Source organism: Perna viridis, chromosome 11 (assembly GCF_037379345.1).
Source record: "Perna viridis isolate PV_CMFRI_1.1 ecotype Kerala chromosome 11, ASM3737934v1, whole genome shotgun sequence".
NCBI classification, from domain to species: domain Eukaryota; kingdom Metazoa; phylum Mollusca; class Bivalvia; order Mytilida; family Mytilidae; genus Perna; species Perna viridis.
In genome coordinates, this window is record NC_142455.1 from 38,098,284 (window position 1) to 38,117,580 (window position 19,297).

At 33.1% G+C, this 19,297-nt stretch overlaps 1 long non-coding RNA gene across 1 annotated transcript in view; it reads left to right on the plus strand.

Moving 5' to 3' along the window:
- Positions 1-10,872: 10,872 nt before the first annotated feature.
- The window catches only part of LOC148603984 (uncharacterized), a 248,006-nt gene continuing 239,581 nt past the window's right edge, over positions 10,873-19,297 (plus strand). Inside the window, exons 1-3 of the long non-coding RNA XR_015916711.1 lie at positions 10,873-10,936; positions 11,582-11,777; positions 12,742-15,615. This is a non-coding gene — a long non-coding RNA (uncharacterized LOC148603984). The remainder of the gene's footprint in view (positions 10,937-11,581; positions 11,778-12,741; positions 15,616-19,297) is intronic.

Sequence of the window (19,297 nt, forward strand, 5' to 3'; positions counted from 1 at the left end):
ACTTCAATCTTGTAGCAACATAACCCTGTTCCAGAAGAAGCATATTTGTTAGAGTGCTAGCGCGATACAAAAAGTAGTTTCGGCAAGCTCTGGCATAACGTATGAGTTGTAATATGAACACTTCATATGCAGGTGCTGAAGGGATGTTGCGACAGATGAAAATAAAGTTGACTATTTTGAATGAAAAGTCATCACGTTTGTCGTAAAGTTTGGTCAATAGTTTTTCTTTACCATCGATTTCTAAGTGTAGGTCAAGATATGAGGCTGACTTCACAGTTTCTGTAGTGTCCTTTATCTCAAGTTCTTTGGGGTAGATGCGATCCCCGAAATTAGGATTGTTTAAAGATAATACTTCATCTATATATCGGAAACTGACATTAAACTGTCTTTCTAAACGATTTTCTTTCTTTTGGATCAGATCAGCTATAAAGTCAGCCTCATAAGAGTGAAGAAGTAGGTCAGCAAGTAAAGGAGCACAATTACTTCCCATTTGAATGCCGACCGTTTGCTGAAAAACGCGTCCTCAACATTGGAAAAATATATTGTGGAGTAAAAATTCCAGCATTTTGTAAACGTCTTCTGTATATTTGGAAGACCTATTTGTTTATAACAACCTGAAAGTCCTTAGCAAACAAGTTTGTTCAATTTATTTACAAAATGCTACTTCTTTGGCTTATAATGAATAAGATGGATAAACCAACAAACTCTTTCTGTGTAAATAAGTATTGTTATGCAGAAAAGAAAGTTAAAAGAAACCTTCTTATACCTGGTCATAAGTTCTGGGAAACATCCATGATTTTCTTTAATTTCAGCCTCACATGCTAGTTTGTTTTTGGTATGAAGGCCAATGATGTGATACAAAAATCTAATCAGTACTGTTTGAAGTCCCCAAGGTGTGAGAAAACCTGTCCCTGAATGTGTTTTCTATTTTTTTCCATATATACGGCCTTTTTCATTATATGAATGTATGGAGCTGAACACAAGGCAGAATTATCCCCAATCTGGGGAAGCAGACCAATTATTATATCGGCTCCAGAATCCATATCCTTTCCTCAATTTTAATAAATATGGTAGTAGTTTATTCCATATGAAAGACATACACAACTTAAAAAGTCTACTTCTCCTTTAGTGTGCACTACAAACTTATATTTAGGCGCACTAATTCGCACAGTAAGTTGATCGAGTAAGATTGTCTTACACTTATAATTAAAATTTGGTGGATGTACTGTTTAAATGTAGCTAAGCATTTATACATACTTGAATTAATGGTAAACCGGTGTAAATTGAAGAAAAATGGTATCCGGAAGGTTTCAGTCCCCTGTCGTATTAGATTCTCTCCGAAACATCAGGTTGCTTATTTTTATAACATCCATTTTTCGCACGAACTTTTGGAACAAAATACGTTAGAATATGCATCGAAAATGGTGTTTTTACCATTTTTTCACCTATGTGCTTTTTTATAATAAAACACTTTAAATTGCTATGAGGACTGCTTCAAAACAGCTTTATTTCAACAAAATGAGACCAAAGCTTCAGGATTGACCTTACTGTATAACCGTACTGCCTTACACAAAATAAAGAGGTAACAAATGAACTCCTGCAATAATATCGGGAGTCGGCTCAAGTGCTTCGAAAGTGTAAGCATACCAGCGGATGTTTTTCATATTGAAAGTGGGTGTTATCTAGTATCCGACAGCAAGTCCATATATTCATTAATGGATTATAATTGGCGCCATAGATAGTCTATGATTAAAACAAATTATAGGCAAAAAAAAGAAGCGTCCAATTTGGAGCAATTTAAATAAGTTGGTTCTACTCCATCGGTAGCAACCGTCATATTGCAAGTGAGAATAATCTAGAAAATAACCTAACAACAGTAATGAAGCTCCCGACACGAGTTATAGAGTGGTGCAGTCAAATACTTACTTGGGCGATATTATTCAATTTAACAAAACATCATGATTTAAAGTAAATGATGTCTGAATGGAGAGATATTCATAATTAACATAATACGATGAAGGTGAAACCTTTTAACGGTCCCGATGAAATATTAATTAAAATAACTTTGATCATTTTTGTCAGCTCTGAGTTGATATATTATTCATGTAACCTTCAAATACGGTACATTTTGTAATAATATGTATGCCCAAAAGCATTATACTAATTGTCACGATCTGATATGTCTATTGGCCGAAATGTCCGGCATTCATAAGGAATTATTGGTTGTCATGGTCTGAAATGTCTTTGGTTCGAATTATCTGGCAGTGGTACACATTATGTTTCTTATAATTAGCCAAACGTCTGAAAATATTTCGTTTATCCAATTTAATTTTGCTTCATTCTGTTTCGCTTGGTACCGTTTTTATAATGTTTTTATTACGATTTGATTTATTTTATCGAATTGTTTTGATTTAATTCTTTCTTTTATCAGTCATTTCCGATTCGTTTTGTTTCGTTTTCGTTTTGCAATTTTTATGACTCGAGAATTATAGGTAATATTGATCACTTTATGTTCGTAAATATCTGGGCGCCAGTTTGCAGACTATTACGACCAACACTATCTTGGAAAAGCTATGATTCAATTTGTGTTTAATTATCGAAACTAAGGAATATTTTCCGAGACTTGTTTGGCTCTCAATCGCACATATATAAGTATTCGCAAATGAAGCTGCCATTATGCTGTTTTTCAGCTGCTGAAAAGGAAGGCACAAACCGGATATTGATACTTTGTCTTGCCATAAGTATACAAAACCAAGTTGATAATACAACCATAAAAGCTCATGAAAGGAAAGTATTAGATTTAGATAATAAAACATACACAATAAAACGTAGAGTATTATAAGCGATATGTATGAAAACGCATGAATTTGGTCATGGTAAGAAATAAAACATGCCAAAAATGAAAGGTGTCTCTATGTAATTTTTGCGCTCTCATCCGATGGTATTCTGATTAAATTCTGTAATAATAGAGCAAAATAAATGGAGATTTTTCAAGAATGCAGAGGACGCTTACCGGTGTACCTGGGTCACATGCTTCCATTTTTTTTTTGTGGAGTTGCTCATATACTTTTGTTCCTTCGTATGCATTATTTTGGTTTATTCATTTTCTTTTTTGTGTGTGTGTGGGTTTTCCCTTCCTGGTCTCATTCCATGAATAACATTCTCTTGATTTCCGCTAGAATTTTGATGCCCTTGTTTACTCTTTCATGAAACCATGGTTCATACGATTATCGAATTGGATTGGAGAATCAAATTAAATGGGCTACCCAGATTCAAATCACTTACTAACAGAAGCATCAAATTTAGAATTTGCAGTGGCGTTCTTAATGTTGGAATATACAGAATTATTCGTAATTGCATTACATGTTGAACCAACCCATTATATAACAAATGTCGAAATATTGGGCGATTTTCTCATCAATATTTTCTAACATGTTGAATGTATAAACAATAAACAAGAATACGTTGTGATAGAAGCTACAGACTTTTCATCGTCCATGAGCTAAACTAGTGCGAAATAGTTGAGAAGCTGATGATATTTAAAGGGATATTATTCCAATAACGTTTGATAACAAACAACCGGTTTATATAACAAGAATGAAAGTGATGAACATGTCAAAGAAACAACACCACCTGTATGAAAAATGTCAGCTCAGGGCCCCTTTGGTTCTTCAATGAACGCCGAAAAACCCTCATATCATAGGGCAGGCTACAACCTGGTCCCCAAAACATATATTATACGCAGGTATAACGAAATAGCTGCCCTTATATACTCCAGCAACATTTAAGTAAATTGAAAGTGAAAACAGACAATTATACAGATACCTGAAATTCCTGACTTGTGACAGGCGCAATAAATGCGACAGGTTTAAAGAAATATAAAGTAACCACAATCTTTTCCAATTTAAATCTGGCTACTATGGAAAAATATACAATACTTTACACAAAACAAATACAGTTTAAAAATAGTTAAAAATGTCTGTTTTGTTTGTTTGTTTGTTGGGGTTTAATGTCCGAGCAGCAATATTTCAGCTATATTAAGACAATGAACATAAAATGGATGATTAAATGAACATGAAATGAAAAAAAAAAGGATGGGTCACAAGGATAATAGGGTCGACAAATTTTGATTGCCACTGGAAAAAGGGGGATGGGTAAGGTCTGGCAATTCAACCTACTGTGGCGGAGCGCAAAGGTTCCTACTCCTATCGAATACCACAGCAGGGTTCTTTAGCGTGCGAGGAACGTGGCATCTTTCCCAACACGGTGCACCACTACGGTTTGCGGTCAGGTTTTCCGTATTATAGCCTGACAACCCCAGCATGTAACACGCAAGGGGTACCCCATTCCACCACCTTGGGCACACATCCCAGTTGCTCTGTAGGCAGAGCGCATAGCCCCCGGCTAGGTTTCTGAGCACTATTTAGTCGCCTTTTACGACAAGCTTAGCGCTGCTGCAGGCCTATTTTTTTAACACCCGGACCTGCACGGGGCTAAAAATGTCTGAGTACTTTGTTAAAACAGAAATAGAAGAAACTTATTATACGTTACACAAATTTACAAACAAAGGACTACTAGCAGTTAACTGACATAGGAGTTCTCGACCAGGTTAAACCTACAAAAAGTTATGTCTTCATCGTATAAAATATAAATCCAAATTTTTCCCATGCAGGTTGAAAACAAGGTATATCATAAATCATATCAGAAGGACAGAGATACTGTGTACTTGTTTCTATGTAAGACCCCTAAGAAAACCAAGGCCATAGCGATAATCAAAATAATGTAATCCAGGGATAAAGACCAGACATGGAAAACAGAAATACACAATAAAGAACATAAAGTAACTAAAATCAAACACAAAGTACAAAAGCAAATGAGCAACTCGGACTCCACTAAAAACTGAGAGCATGGACCAGGTGCACCGGTAGGGTAAGCGTCCTCTGCTTCCCTAGGAATACCCGCCGAGTTGCTCATAAAAAGTCAAATCCGGGGTAGACAAAAGAGGAAAGGAAAACGGTCATAATTTTATCCTTTTCGAATAAACCTTAGTTACTGCCTAAATTATTTTTTATTACATGTTTTTTCTATTCAAATGCAGTATGATCGTGCGTCATGTGCGTTTATTTATATTTTGATATTGATTTTGTTTTTCAAAATACAGGGAATCGTTGAAACTTTTGACATAAATACATTGTGATATCACGTGTACCATTCTGTCGAACTTTTCATACGAACTTTTCGAATAAACTTCTGGATAATTTGCAATCACTCTAGCATACAGTTACAGTTTTGTTATCAGGCAAACAAATGTTCAAGAATTCTGTATATTGCGACCTTAAGTGATTGTCAAATTTTGAGGAGTCTTCTTACATTTAGGGCTCTGTAAGAGGGTTATGTTTCTACAAGATTGAATAATCTCTATAGAAAATTTATGGTTGTCATCGTGAACTCAAGGAGCGTTACGGTGTATCCATTAGCACCATGCAAACTGATTTGTTCATCTTGTCATTGTTTTCCTTTCGTCTTTTGTCTGTAATGGGCATGACTTGCAACAATTCTGCATAAGCCAACATTTTACAGAAACGACAAAAATGCTCTGAATATATACTAATTTTATGAACAAAAATATGTTCCGTGTTATCTAGTGAATCAGTGCAAATTCAATGCCTTTTATTCAAATGTTGTTCATTGTTATCAGTAAAGCGTTTAGTATGTTCAGTTTTCCACTTGAAAGTCAAAACAGTGCGTTCAGTAGCTGTAAAGTAATTTTCAGTGATTGACAATTATGTGTGTTAAGTAGAAAAAAAAATAGTTTGTTCAGTATGATACAGTTTACAGTTGAAAAGTAAATAATTTATATGGCCAAGGTTTCCCCTATGGTAACCCCATGACTGAGATAGTTGGTCATTTTGTTGGTTGACCAATAAGAAAAGATACAATTTATCTCCATCAAGTGGAAGTCTGATTTAATTACACGTGAATTTTTAACATGTTTTGTGTTGCTTATCATTTTGTTTCTATGTATGAAAATTGTATCTGACAATGTGACTCAAGAAACATATTTGAGCGTACGTGTGGCTTCATTTTCGTGCCGGATTCTTCAAACTTTAATTGTCTTCCATTTGTCTTCATCGTGACCCGTGGACTTGGATGACGCTGTTTGTAAACATATGTCAAATTACATGTACTATGTTGTGAAATTTGTCGATAGATGCATGGGTTCGGTATACAGTGCCATTTTTTCATGATTTTATTTGTATTAGTGATGTTGTAGCACGAGAAATACGTTATGCCTGTTATCTAATAGTTGCTGTCGCTTCATGTGAAGAAGTTATATTTAGACTGCATGTGTGCGAAATATATCTCTTCCGGACATATGCATTAGGAACTTGGTTTATCAAGTTGCAATTATAGGACATAACAACATACGTAGATTGGGAAATTTTGGTCGTTACTCCACTTATCATTCTAATTTAAGACTTTATCATACTGCATTCGATATTCACTTTGGTTGCCAAGGAGGCCTTACTTGTTAATTCACAAGCGACCAGGTCTGTACAATTATTCATCTCCACCATATATCCTGTTCATTCAAATTGGTGACAACGATCTCTCGTTTAATCCAGTAAATGAGGTGGTCAACAGTTTCATTGCTTTTGCTTTTTCTAACTATTCACACTTCTGATTGGGTTTAACATAGTAATTATTGGTGAACTTTTCCCTCGAGTTGATGGACCTCGTATTGTAGTTTATTATAACCAGAGTGTAATATAAGCCAGGATTGGATCCAGGATTCAAGCTTGGGGCGGGGGTGAGGGGATGGAGGCGTTAATTGAATCAAATTCCGTGCAAAGCAAGACAAACAATATTAAAGGGTGAAACTTTTCTACAAATTTGGGGGGCGTACGCCCGACTCGCCAGTCCTTGGATCCGCGTCTGTAAACACCCATGGCAAAAAGTAGTAAATGAAATATACAAGAAGCCTATGTATATGAAGTCTTCCGAAGCCCCTTCAAAACAGGGAAACCAATCCATATCCCAGAAAAATCAGCCCTTTCTTGGTATCTCAAGACATGGGGCATGCCATGTTTACAACACATATGGGATTTGTGTCAAAAAAAACCCAAAAAAAACTGCAATTACGCCCATAGAGGACCACGTCTTGCCTCAAAATGCAGCAGAGTTGCTGGATCAGAGATCAAGGACAAAGATTGACAACCCTTCTCAAGTATTGATTTGCAAGGATATGCTGTATTGATAACAACATTAGGAATTGTGGATGATCAAGAAAAGCAAAAAAAAAAAAAAAAAAAAAAAATATTGTTTATGAAAAATAGCTAAAAATCTTTGAAACAGAGTATTGTGGGCCCTTTCTTAAACCCCTTCCCACACACAGGGAGTGTTCCTTGACAATTTCAGCTTATTCGTGATCTTTCCTTTCCCAGAGATAGTTCAGTATACTCCTTAATTCCCAGAGAGAACTGTACAGTTAAATATGACAGTGTTGATGTAGTTGTCAATCTTGTACAACATCATGGCCGCTTTGAGTAAACTCGCAAAATGTGATATAGAAGATGTTTTTCGCATAATCCAGCCAATTATCATTTACTTGGAATAATTTCAATAAATGCTTGCCAATGGGGCAAAAAGTAGCTGCCAAAATATTAATATTATTCATGTGCGTAACAGTTGGTTGTGGAGACAAAATATTATGCTGCTGGAGTGTCACATTTCATCACTAGTAGCATATTTGTTTACTGAATCGGTCATGTTACCTCCTGTCAATTAGATTTATTTTTAAGTGCAAATTTAAAGTGTAGTTACTAAGATTTTTTAACAAGCTTGACTACCACTTTCATGTATCGCACGGCCAGTCCAGTTGTGTGGGCTTAAACAATTATTTTTCTTGCCTTTATATTAAGAGAAAAAAATAAAGAAACTGATAATTAAATAAATAAAGGAGCATTTCTTATTATTAATGAGTAATGAAATGTTAAACATTTTGGCCAATAACTCATACAGCGTTGAGCATACTGAATGAAGCCCTTACTTTTCTTGTAGAGTTCCTTGTCCTAAACAACTTTACATTACCCCTCTATCTCTTATGGTTTTGGCTCTGTATTTGTAAAAGTTTTACTCAAAAATCAATTTATGGGCGATAAATCACTTATAGTTGGTCGGAGGGTTTTGTGATCATAGAATTTATGTAGAACTTGACAAGACGAGTATTTTTCCCATGTCATGTTTGCTTCTATCTATTACGGTTTTTAAGGAGAATCCATAACTAGACTCAAGGTCGCCGTATGTCATCGAGTGATACATTTTTGGAAACTCCATATGTGAACTAGGATGAATGGTGGAAGTCTTATGTTTCTAAGCCTTACGGTTTTCAAAATAAAACAAAAATGACGGAAAATGATTTCGGTTAGAATTAAATAACTCATACAAGGAATAGTTTGAAAAGCTTTGTCCAACAGGACAATTTTGTTGGCCAAGTACCACACAAACATTAGGCATTTTTCAGTTTTTCTTTATCTATATCGTTTTTTTCCTATAGAAAAAAAAAAAAAAAAAAACGAACAAAAAATAAATCGGTGTTAAGGGAGATAACTCAAGGCGCGTTAAGGTCCCACTAACCACTTCCGGGTTGAACGGCCACCCCCCCCCACTATATAGTACCAAAAACTCACTGTGTGTATTATGGTTAAAAGTAGTCAAAATGAAGCTTAGAATAAGTACTTTAAAATCATATATATATATTTAATTAACTACAATATTGTATGAATATTGTTTACGTGTGTGAGTAATTTGCCTCCATGCTGTCAGCTAGCAGAAAAGGTAACATTGTGTATTTTCAGTTTTATTTATTCAAATACATTTTGTGAAGAATTTGTACAGTCATTGTACCATTAGCATACTAATTTTGGAAACCTTATTTTCCAAGCTTCGCAAAGGTATGCAAATTTAGATGTAATTTGTCCTGGGAATCAACAATGAAAATTACTTTCTCAACATGTAAAGTAATGTAAACGCTAGAAGTGTTCAGTGAGACCTAAATTTATATTTCCCAGCAACTCCGTTACGCATAGTTCTAGTCTAAAGTGTCGTAATAATGTGTCGCATACTCTTTCTGCCAAATCCACTTTAAGAAGTTGCGAAAGAAATAATAATAATAATCAAAGGAATTACAGTACCTGAACCGATCCGTGCAAGAAAAATTTCAATCGGTCATGGATTAGTTTACGGTTAGTCATCGATCCGTCAAACCGATCCATTAAACCGCTGATCTCATCACGTGACCATGGAGCAGTCACTGTATTTTACGGTTTTTATTGTTTTCTTTGTCAATTTTACGCATATTTACATAATGTAATAGATTTAAACATCAATTTATATTTTTATTTTACATATATTTCAACAAAACTGCGACCAGATCGGTCACCGGTCATTGATCGGTCAGCGATCAATCAGTCAACGGTCATCGATCCGTTAAATTGTTGCGCGGATCGGTTCAAGGACTCTACAGTAAGGTACATGGGCTGGACTTCGAGGCGGTGTTGCCATAGATGTCACAGTGGTATGTGATATGAACACTCAATACGCAGGTGCTGAACGGATGTTGCCACAGATGAAAAGAAAGTTAACAATTTTGACTGAAAAGTCATCTCGTTTGTCGTAAAGTCAATAGTTTTCCTTTACTATCGAATTCTAAGTGTAGATCAAAATATGAGGCTGACCTTACAGTCTCTGTAGTATCTTTTATCTGAAGTTCGTCTGGGTAGATATGATGTATAAAATCCCCGAAATTAGGATTGTTTAACAAAATTCGAAAAAATCCTGAAAAATTCGAAAGAACTATTGGAGACAATCAGTTCAAGACTATTATATCTTCCTCTGTATATTTAGAAGATGATTTTGAATTATTTCTTACAAAGTATGAGGAATCTCTACCAAGAACTATATATTTGTATCTATGTGTACCATTTTTTTTTTTGAAAAAAAAACAACAGTGTATAATGTTTTAAGTCGAAATTTTAACTGAGTATGGGGAATAGAAGTATACAGTGTTGAAAAATCATAGGTTTTAATGCTATTTTATTCAGATAATAGTCTTGAATTGATTGTCTCCAAAAGATCTTTTGAATTTTTCAAGATCCACATTGAATTAATACCACTACTGGAGTAACAAGTGTTGTGGTAGGACTGTAGATCCTCTTTGACAGTTGTGAGTATAGAAGTTAAAAGTTTTGAAAGAGCTTTGGTGGTGCATTTTGCAGATCCAGCTATGAAACGTTGTGTGTATGGATTCTTGTGAAGTTTAGGAATCCAGTACATAGACGGTAAATCACAATCATCGTCCTTGGTAGAGAGACCAAAAGAGGATAGCACATATTTATGGTTTTCCACAATCTCTTCTTTAGAGAGAGTGGTAGCAGTGTAGGTCTTATCACTGCTATTATGTTCTACGTCTACCTTTGATAATAAACATTGGCTATAAAACGTTTTATAACGTATCTCTTTATCATTACTTCTGAGTCTATCTGATGGTGGGTGTGTTCTAAACTGTCGTTTAGCGTCTGCTTATACATTATCTCTCTAGCGTGTCTTAAGCTTGTTTCTGTATTATTTAATCTAACAGTCTGAAATGTATCTAATGCACGCAACATATACCGCGATTGTAACGTGGGTGGCACAAATTTCATCATTTTATTTAAAACGTAACCAAAAGAACACATTTATGTCTATTTGGTATAAAATATGTTTTAGTAATGTTCTGGTTATTTTATTTCAAATGAGTGTCACAAACTCTAACTTGTTTACATATATATTTACTATCAATAATATAAATGACAACTACAGTATGTAATGTAATTCTTCTTAAAACGAATTAAGTAACACAAAAAAGTTCAACTTTAAGAATACTGCCTTCAATAGGGTAAGTTTTTATATTGTTTTTGAAAGGTTTTAGACTGCACTGCACCTTGGCTTTGAGTCATGGTTTAAAAACAACCCATATCTTGCTATATGTTCAATTTAAATTACTTACCTTGTATGTAATAATTGGTTATCAAGAGATGATTAGTGGTTATTTCCAATGAAAAGCAGTTTTTTATTGAAAAGAATAGTAATTTATTTATCAAATATAATATATAAGTATATTTACCATCATGAACGTTTTACACAACTATTGTGATATAAAGTCTAGCTATAAATCGACAAAAAACATGTATAAACAAAATCATGTTCACAGTATTGCAATTTAGTCTGTATTATTAACATTTCAAACAACACGTTATTTAGATTAACTGTTGAATAATCAATAGATGAACAATGGAATTCCATGCTAACAGAAAATAAAACGCAGACGTAAAGTAGCACTTTGTAAGCTTTGCCTGAGGAAACAATTATTAACTTTTTACGGGAAACTTTATTATATCAGTGTGATTTGTATTAAATGCATGGCTGATGGTACACATTACAAACATATTTAAATGTGTAGTATAGTTAGGTCCTGTGTTTGAAACAATATACAGGACCATTTAACGACAAAATTCTTATTTCATTTTTTTTTTACGTTTAGATCAAAGAAATGAACTTTAATCGGTCGTTACTTGGTAGAGGTTATGTAGGCGTGGCAACAGTATGATTGGTCAAGGAAAAATCCAATACACCTAACTAACAGAGGTTCAATTTTAAAAGGACCATATTCAATTAAGCGGATAACAGGAAAATATTACAAGACCTACACTTACCATCATAACTTCCACACTGATATAGTAAGTATACTATTTGATTAACATATTTTATTACACGACTGGATGTTGAAGTTATCTGTTTTATTATATAGGTTGCAGTGATTTGCAGAATGTTTCCAGTGAAAAACAAAATCTAAAATTCACACTGTGTAATTAATTCGTTAATTTTACACTCGCACTTTCTCACGTCAACATGTCACAAATATCAATCCGCCGCTCACACAATTTTAAATTCATGTTGAAAATAGCAACGATTAATATGACAATAATTGGTTATCGTTAATTACCAGAATATGATCATTCGTGCCAACAACGAATAAAGATTTAACTAGTGCACAGAAAAATTTCCGCACATTCGTTACATCTAGGCGTTCTTCGGCATTCCTGATCATATTTTGGTTATTAAAGAATCAAAAATATTTAGAACAAAACTGTTGCAATACCTGGTTATCGATCTTTTTGAAAATTGTAGAGCTGTTAATAATTAAATTCATGCAAAGAGAGCAAAGAATCAGTCATTTGAAGTATTTTTAATGAGCCAATACTGTAAACTGTAAACAATATCGATTGTAACCAGTATGTTTCAAAAGAAAATGAACATATTGCATATTGTTAAGAAAATAGAAGTATTTAAAATAACTATTAAATTTTCGTCATGTGTTTTGTTTTATAATTATTATTAAAGAATGCAGTATATTTGATAGTTAATTTAGAAATGTAAATGTGAATGCTGAAGTATAGACTTCCAAATATTTTGTTTTACATGTTTCATATTGAAAACATATGAAGGAAATCTATTCAACACTATTCAATTAGGTGCCTTTTAAAGGAAAAATGATATAAATGATCGGTTATCTATCGATGTAGTTAATGTACTTAATCAATACCGATGTGGAGTGAAATAGTTTGGATTGTCTGCAATGTAAATTTAATAACAAGAAACAAAAAAAAACGTATTTACACTGTGAATAACTTTTATTTTTAGATTGGTTGGTTGAGGAACAGGAAATTTGGAACTTATTAAAGATAAGTTATTGCTAATTAAACAGTTTTATTACAGTTATTAATGCACTCATACACAATCGTCATATAAAGTACCAATTTTACGATCATTTATTAATAAGTTAATAGTTTCAGATCATTTGTTCAACTGTCAAACAGTTTCTGTAAAAAAGCGGCGGCATATATGAAATGCATTGAAAACTAAGAAAAAATTAAATGGTGGGAAACTCAAACAGAAATTTATTCATCCAAATGTATTTGAAAGGCCGGCTTGGAATTGGATAAACACTTTTGTAGTATAATTTATTCTATTTGAAATTGAAGAATGAGTTTTTAGAATTTATAATTCCTTCTTTTCATTCGTCTCAAAGAAATTTAAAATAAAAAAAAAGAGTTATCGACATTCTGCAAACGAAATCTGGCACTAGTTGTTGATCTATCACAGATCAGTCAATATCACCCATTAACCAGAGAAATTGTTTCGCTGATAAGTTTAGAGTCATATATAAACATATTATTAATAATTATAAGTTATTCGGCTGTTAACGGTAAATCATGATTGACAAATATACAGTAGCGATCCCTTCTACCTACTCTGGAAATCTGCCACAATCTGTCAGACAAAAAAAAAAAAGGTCCATGACAGCAAATAGAAAAAAATTCCTTACAGAGTCTGACCGATCCTGACAGAAACTGTCCTGGGTCACGACAAAGGAAAACGAAAAGCTGTTCCAAACTATCATACCACTGGACAGTTATTGATACTAGTTCAGTCTATATTAGAACAGGAAGTCTGGTTAAAAAATGATGGAAACAGTACTAAATAGTTGAATGTTTCTGTCTGATGTAATTTGGACTATTTTAATACTTAAAAGCAATGAATCATTAAAATTAATATTGAATTAATTCGACTTGTTGTCTGATGGTTTGATATAGCTATCATGTGGGTGACTATGACATATATATTCTAGTCAAAATACTTTAGATATGACATTTTCTTGCAAAATGTATGGGTGTGAGCACTTTTCAATTTTCAAAAGGGTCTTATCTCATTGTAAAAGTGTTCAATGTAAGTATCATGCTGGTAATTGGTACATATTTGTGACAGTCAAAATTCTAAAAATACATATGTTTGCAAAATGTATGTGTACGAGCACTTTTAATTTTCATAAGGGTCTACAATTATTTAATAAAATGTTACTTTGTTTTAAGTTTAACTAATATGTGGGTGACTACAACACATATATTTCAGTCAAAACTCTATAAGAATGGCATTTTCTTGTAAAATGCATGAGCGCAAGCACTTATAATTTCCATTACGTCTAAAATAATTGAATATAATAGTTCATTTTTTTTATTTCACTATCATGTGAGTGCTCATGACTGCGACACATACATTTCAGTCATAATTCTTTACAAATTACACTTTTTTCTTGCAAATTGTACGAGTATGAACACTTATTCCCGATAAAGCTCTTACATATATAAAATATATGAGGCTAAACACTTTAAATTTTAATAAGAGTATACAATTATTGTATGAAATATCAATCTTATTTTCATTTGGTTGCGTGTGACACATATACTTCAGTCCAAATTACTATACATTCGACATTTTCATGCAAAGCATTTGTAATTTCCATAAGTCGAAGCTCATTGGATAAAATGTCAATGTTTTATTGTACCTTTTATATAGGTGACTGACACTTATATACTGCAATAACAATTATAATAATTGACATGTTTTTACAGAATCTTTGAGTGCGAGCACTTATGATTTCAATAAGGATCTTAAATTGTTGTATACAATGTATCTGGTTTAAATATTACTATCATTTGGATGACTGTGACAAATATATTTCAGTCAGAATCATTTTAATTTGACATGTTTTTGCAAATATATGAGTAAGAACACGTTCAAGTGACGTAGCGCCTGGTACGGTAGATGTGGCAAGGGTCGTACCAATATTGTCTGTTGGTACTGGATGTTGTACATTAATTGAAAAATAGGGTATCAGCTAACTAGAATAAGTAAAAATATAACAAAGCTTCCTTCTCACCATACCCTTTGAAAATATGTCAGAAACTTTTCTAATCAACGCAATTTAGAAGTTGAATATTACTGGCTAGGTGATGTTATACAGATTGACAGATTGATGTCAAACATAACAGTTTCTAATTAGAGAGTTTCAAGACCCATGACAGATTACGACATAGTTTATTTAAACCCCCGACAGATTCTGGCAAGATGTGTCGCGATTTAGAACAGTTTCTGACTGTTTAGAACTTTTCAATGAGAGCAAACTCTCACAGAATCGAAGAGTGGTAAGAAATGTGCCAACTGTATATAGTATGTACGAAATTAGTCTATGTTATGGAGTGCTTTGCTCTTATTCGATTTCGAATATGTCATAAATTTATCTTTATTGCAGATTTGTCATTTATCAGGGAAATCAAATATGACAAGAAGACACGCGACCAAAAATAACGACAGCGCTGTTAATAGTAAAAGTGTAGATTAAAACAAAATCCACAAAAATGAAGAAAAAAAAGTGTTATTCTGTTCGAAGCGGGTTTAGTAATTCCTTCAACATCGTGATGGGCCTAAATGAATACGCATTCATGAAATTCCTTTCGGAGTTGAAGCCAGAAAGCGCAATGTTGAATGTGTGGACAAGAAGTTTAATTTAGTAATTCATCAATTGAGAAAGATTTAATGTGCCTGCCTCGAAGCTGTCCAGCAGAAACTATCGTATACTGCATTTTTGTTTTGCATGTGTCAAGTGTTGTTACTCGATCAATATCACAATGAAGATGATAGAGAAATATAAATGTTTACCATCTTAACAATGCTAAGGTAAGCCTTACAAAAAAAAATATCATATTCGTTCTTTATTTTTGTACTAACAACATGCGGCTATTATTCCAACATATATTTCTGAATATTTATTTAATTCTTGGCAACAATTTAAGACAAGGTTGGAAACAAATTTCTATTTAATCTAAGAGCTTACAGTTAAAAGTTCGCAATTTCATAAGCCTTTTCTTTAACTTATCCTTTGTCGATATCAACTTGTTTTGTTTCGGGAGATATTTATTTGATTTGATGTAATATTAAAAAACTTGCTTTATATTGTATTGTAAGATTGTAAAAAAACACATAAAACCCTATCACTATCTAATTTACGTTTAAAACTTTGTATGGCGTAAAATTTAGGACCTGGATGTTATTACATGGTAACTTTCTGTATAACCACTCGGTTTAAGTTTGACCTTTTATCTTTTAAACTTTTTGCGGATATATCAACCACATGGGCTTTATCTAATTTGCACTTTTTTATTTGAACTTCATATCTTAAAATATAACTTTAGATCTGGATGACACCATGATCATCATTTTGTAAATATGTTGACATTTAATAAGTGTATCCATCTACACCACCAACACCAGTTTTCCTCCTCTTTTGTCTACTGTAGACTTGACTTTTTATGAGCGGTGGGTGTTATTAAAAAGCGGAGGACGCTTACCATACCCGTGCGCCTGGTGCATGCTTCCAGTTTTTATGTATGAAGTTGCCCATTTACTTTTGTTACTTTGTATGTATTATGTTCGTTATATAATGTTTTCGTTGTGTCTGTCTGTTTTCCATGTCTGATCTTTGTCCCTTGATTACATTCATTTTATTTACGCCAGACTCTTGATTAATATCTCATGGACATTTTTACATTTAAGAAGAGACTTATTGTTTTTAGATATTAAGATAATTATATTTTATCATTCGTAGTATTTTAAGACCAAGACAATACGATCTTAATATTACATAACATCGCAATATTTCCTTTGAAATGTTTTGTTTGTTCATTGTCGTTGTCCGGTATATGTAAACTTTGCGTTACTTCTTCCAGTAAATCGTCTTAATATTTCTTTTCTTTAGAATCTTTCTACCGGTTTACGAAATCGATATCTTACAACCTGAACAACGTCAAATTTCTGTTTGATGCCATAGTTTCATTGTTTACGTTGCGCATTATTGTTAAATATTCCATCGCAAAATATATGTTAGAAGCATTTTTAGACAAAGTGACCCCAGCCCTTATTTGACAAAGCTGTATATCTTGATTTCAGCTTAAAAAAATTGTTATTGGCTGAATAAAGTTTACGAAAGTTTAAGATTTAAGCCATATTGTTTGATACGATTTAAACTCAACTTCATTTTAGGCAGTTTGTTTCTTGTACTTGATGTTTTATTAATGTGTTTGTCCCATGCATTATAGGAAAGTAGAACAGTCAATTTCTCTGCGTCGTTTGTTTAGACCTTAACTTCAAATTTTACGACAGTTAACATTTCAGTTCTAAAATATATGACACAAGAGACGATTGATTTAGATATCTCTTTTATCTGCAGTGATATACCCTGAATATGGTGTTGTTAAAATATACCAGAAATAGAAGCAACTATTCTTTTTGTCTAGCTATTGTTTGCTTGAGGGTCAGGCATTTAAACAAGTTTATAGAAATAAAGTACAACTCACACATTTCCTGAAAAAAAAGTTATATTTCTCTGATATCAAAATCTTATTGTAAAATATTCTTAACTGACAAAGAGATATATGTATTCATATTAGCAATATCATCAATATATATTCCGTGCTGATTCCATTGCTGAATTTACCAAATTTGCCATTTTGCATTGCAATTTACAAGGAAACAACTTAGCTGGGAGGTTAAGCGCGCAATACATATGGTTCAGCCCACGATTTTTATCAGAAATGACTGTACAAAATCAGGGCAATTGAAGTTTTTTCTTAGATATTGCCATATGTTAAACATATATCCGTTTGCCTAGAATTGATCAGTTCAGCAATTTTGTTCTTACTCTTTATCTCACAAATGCTGAAAAGTTATTTAAATGTATGATCTGTAGAAGTGATGTACTTGTGAAGGAACAATTGCCTCAAAGTTGAATTAAAAGTTTCAGCCATATATCAGTTGCAAACATTGAAGTTATGCATACAAGTTATATGAAGGATTTCACACACTGATGACAGTTATTTCTGCTGAATTAAATTAATAAAATGATAATACGTAACTTCACCCTAGAGAGAGATTTAGCGACTTAATCAAAGAAACTTCAAAATATTTCCAGAAAGGTGACTTCACACTTCGAAATATACATGATTGTATGACATGAGTCTTTTAAGATATAATAAACGTTGAAATGAAATTTTGATCGTATATTTGTATCGAGTTAATATGTATCATACCAAAAGAAAAAGCTCTAAATATTCCTCAAGTTGTCTCAAATATATTACGATATGAGTACATCGCGTAGAAGAAATAAGTGATAAGAAGTTGGTATTGTAATTTTGATTATTTTCCACCTTCTCTGTTTAAATAAAAGAACTGATAATACAAGCAATTTTTAAATACATGCATATTTTTACCAATTACAATACCTGTATATGTTTGAACCAATTATTAAATGGATTTCATATCTCAAGTCTTTTTTTTATTTGCAGATATAAAGACGACATTTCTAGATGTTTTGCAGTCATCGGAATAATGCAGCTTTTATGAATAAAGTCAAACATTTTTTTTTCTAAGCAGGAATCGGGGAAACCACGATTACTAACTTCATTTTTCCCGTGATTTTACTATTGGTTCTTCCCCTCAGTTAGGCTTATTTTGGTTGATACTTATTTTTGTCTAAATATTATTGTAAAATATCACGTTAAAGTCATGAATGCGTGAAATGGGGAGGATTGCGATCATGCTAAAGTACTTTAATCCCGCCGCATTTATTGAGCCTGCCCCAAGAATTTCAGGGCCACTGTACACGTTGCTTCGTTCTCACTGTCAGTTTACTTTTATGTTGCTGGAGTCGATAGGGGCAACCGTTTGCTCTACCCGTGTATATCGTTGTTTTGGGCAAGCTGCAATATGACCCATGGTTCGAAAGTTTGCTCCTCATTCACTAAAGAAGAATAGGTGGCTTTGAGCCGACATTTATCCCTCCCCATGGAGTTGTTCTCTCTTTTACGCATTGACTGCATCTTGTGTTTTCAGACTAAAAATTGAGAATAATATACACAAAATATCTTAAATTAAACAAACCCAACAAAACCATAACAGAACAAAAATTAAACCTTGAATGAACAAACCAAAAACCACAGAAATAACAAACAAATTATCAATAACAAAAAATGAAACAGGCAAAGCCAAACATCATACAACAACCTAGACCGTATAAAAACAAGTGGGGGCAATCCTCAGATTGGGTCAATTATACAGAGGTATGGAACAGTCTTTAAAACCGACACAACAGTTACATAATACTTTTATATAAAGAATTTGATCACAATGAAACATGATTTTATATGTCTGTATGTTCTTCGATGTACTTATTGTATCAATTGTCACAAACAAATACTGAAATTGAAGGAGTATCGCCATAGGTTATTGTGAATATGTAGAAAGACGATTGATACAATCGATTTGCCATTCTCTAATGATAAAATTCAGTCTGCCCTTTTGCCAG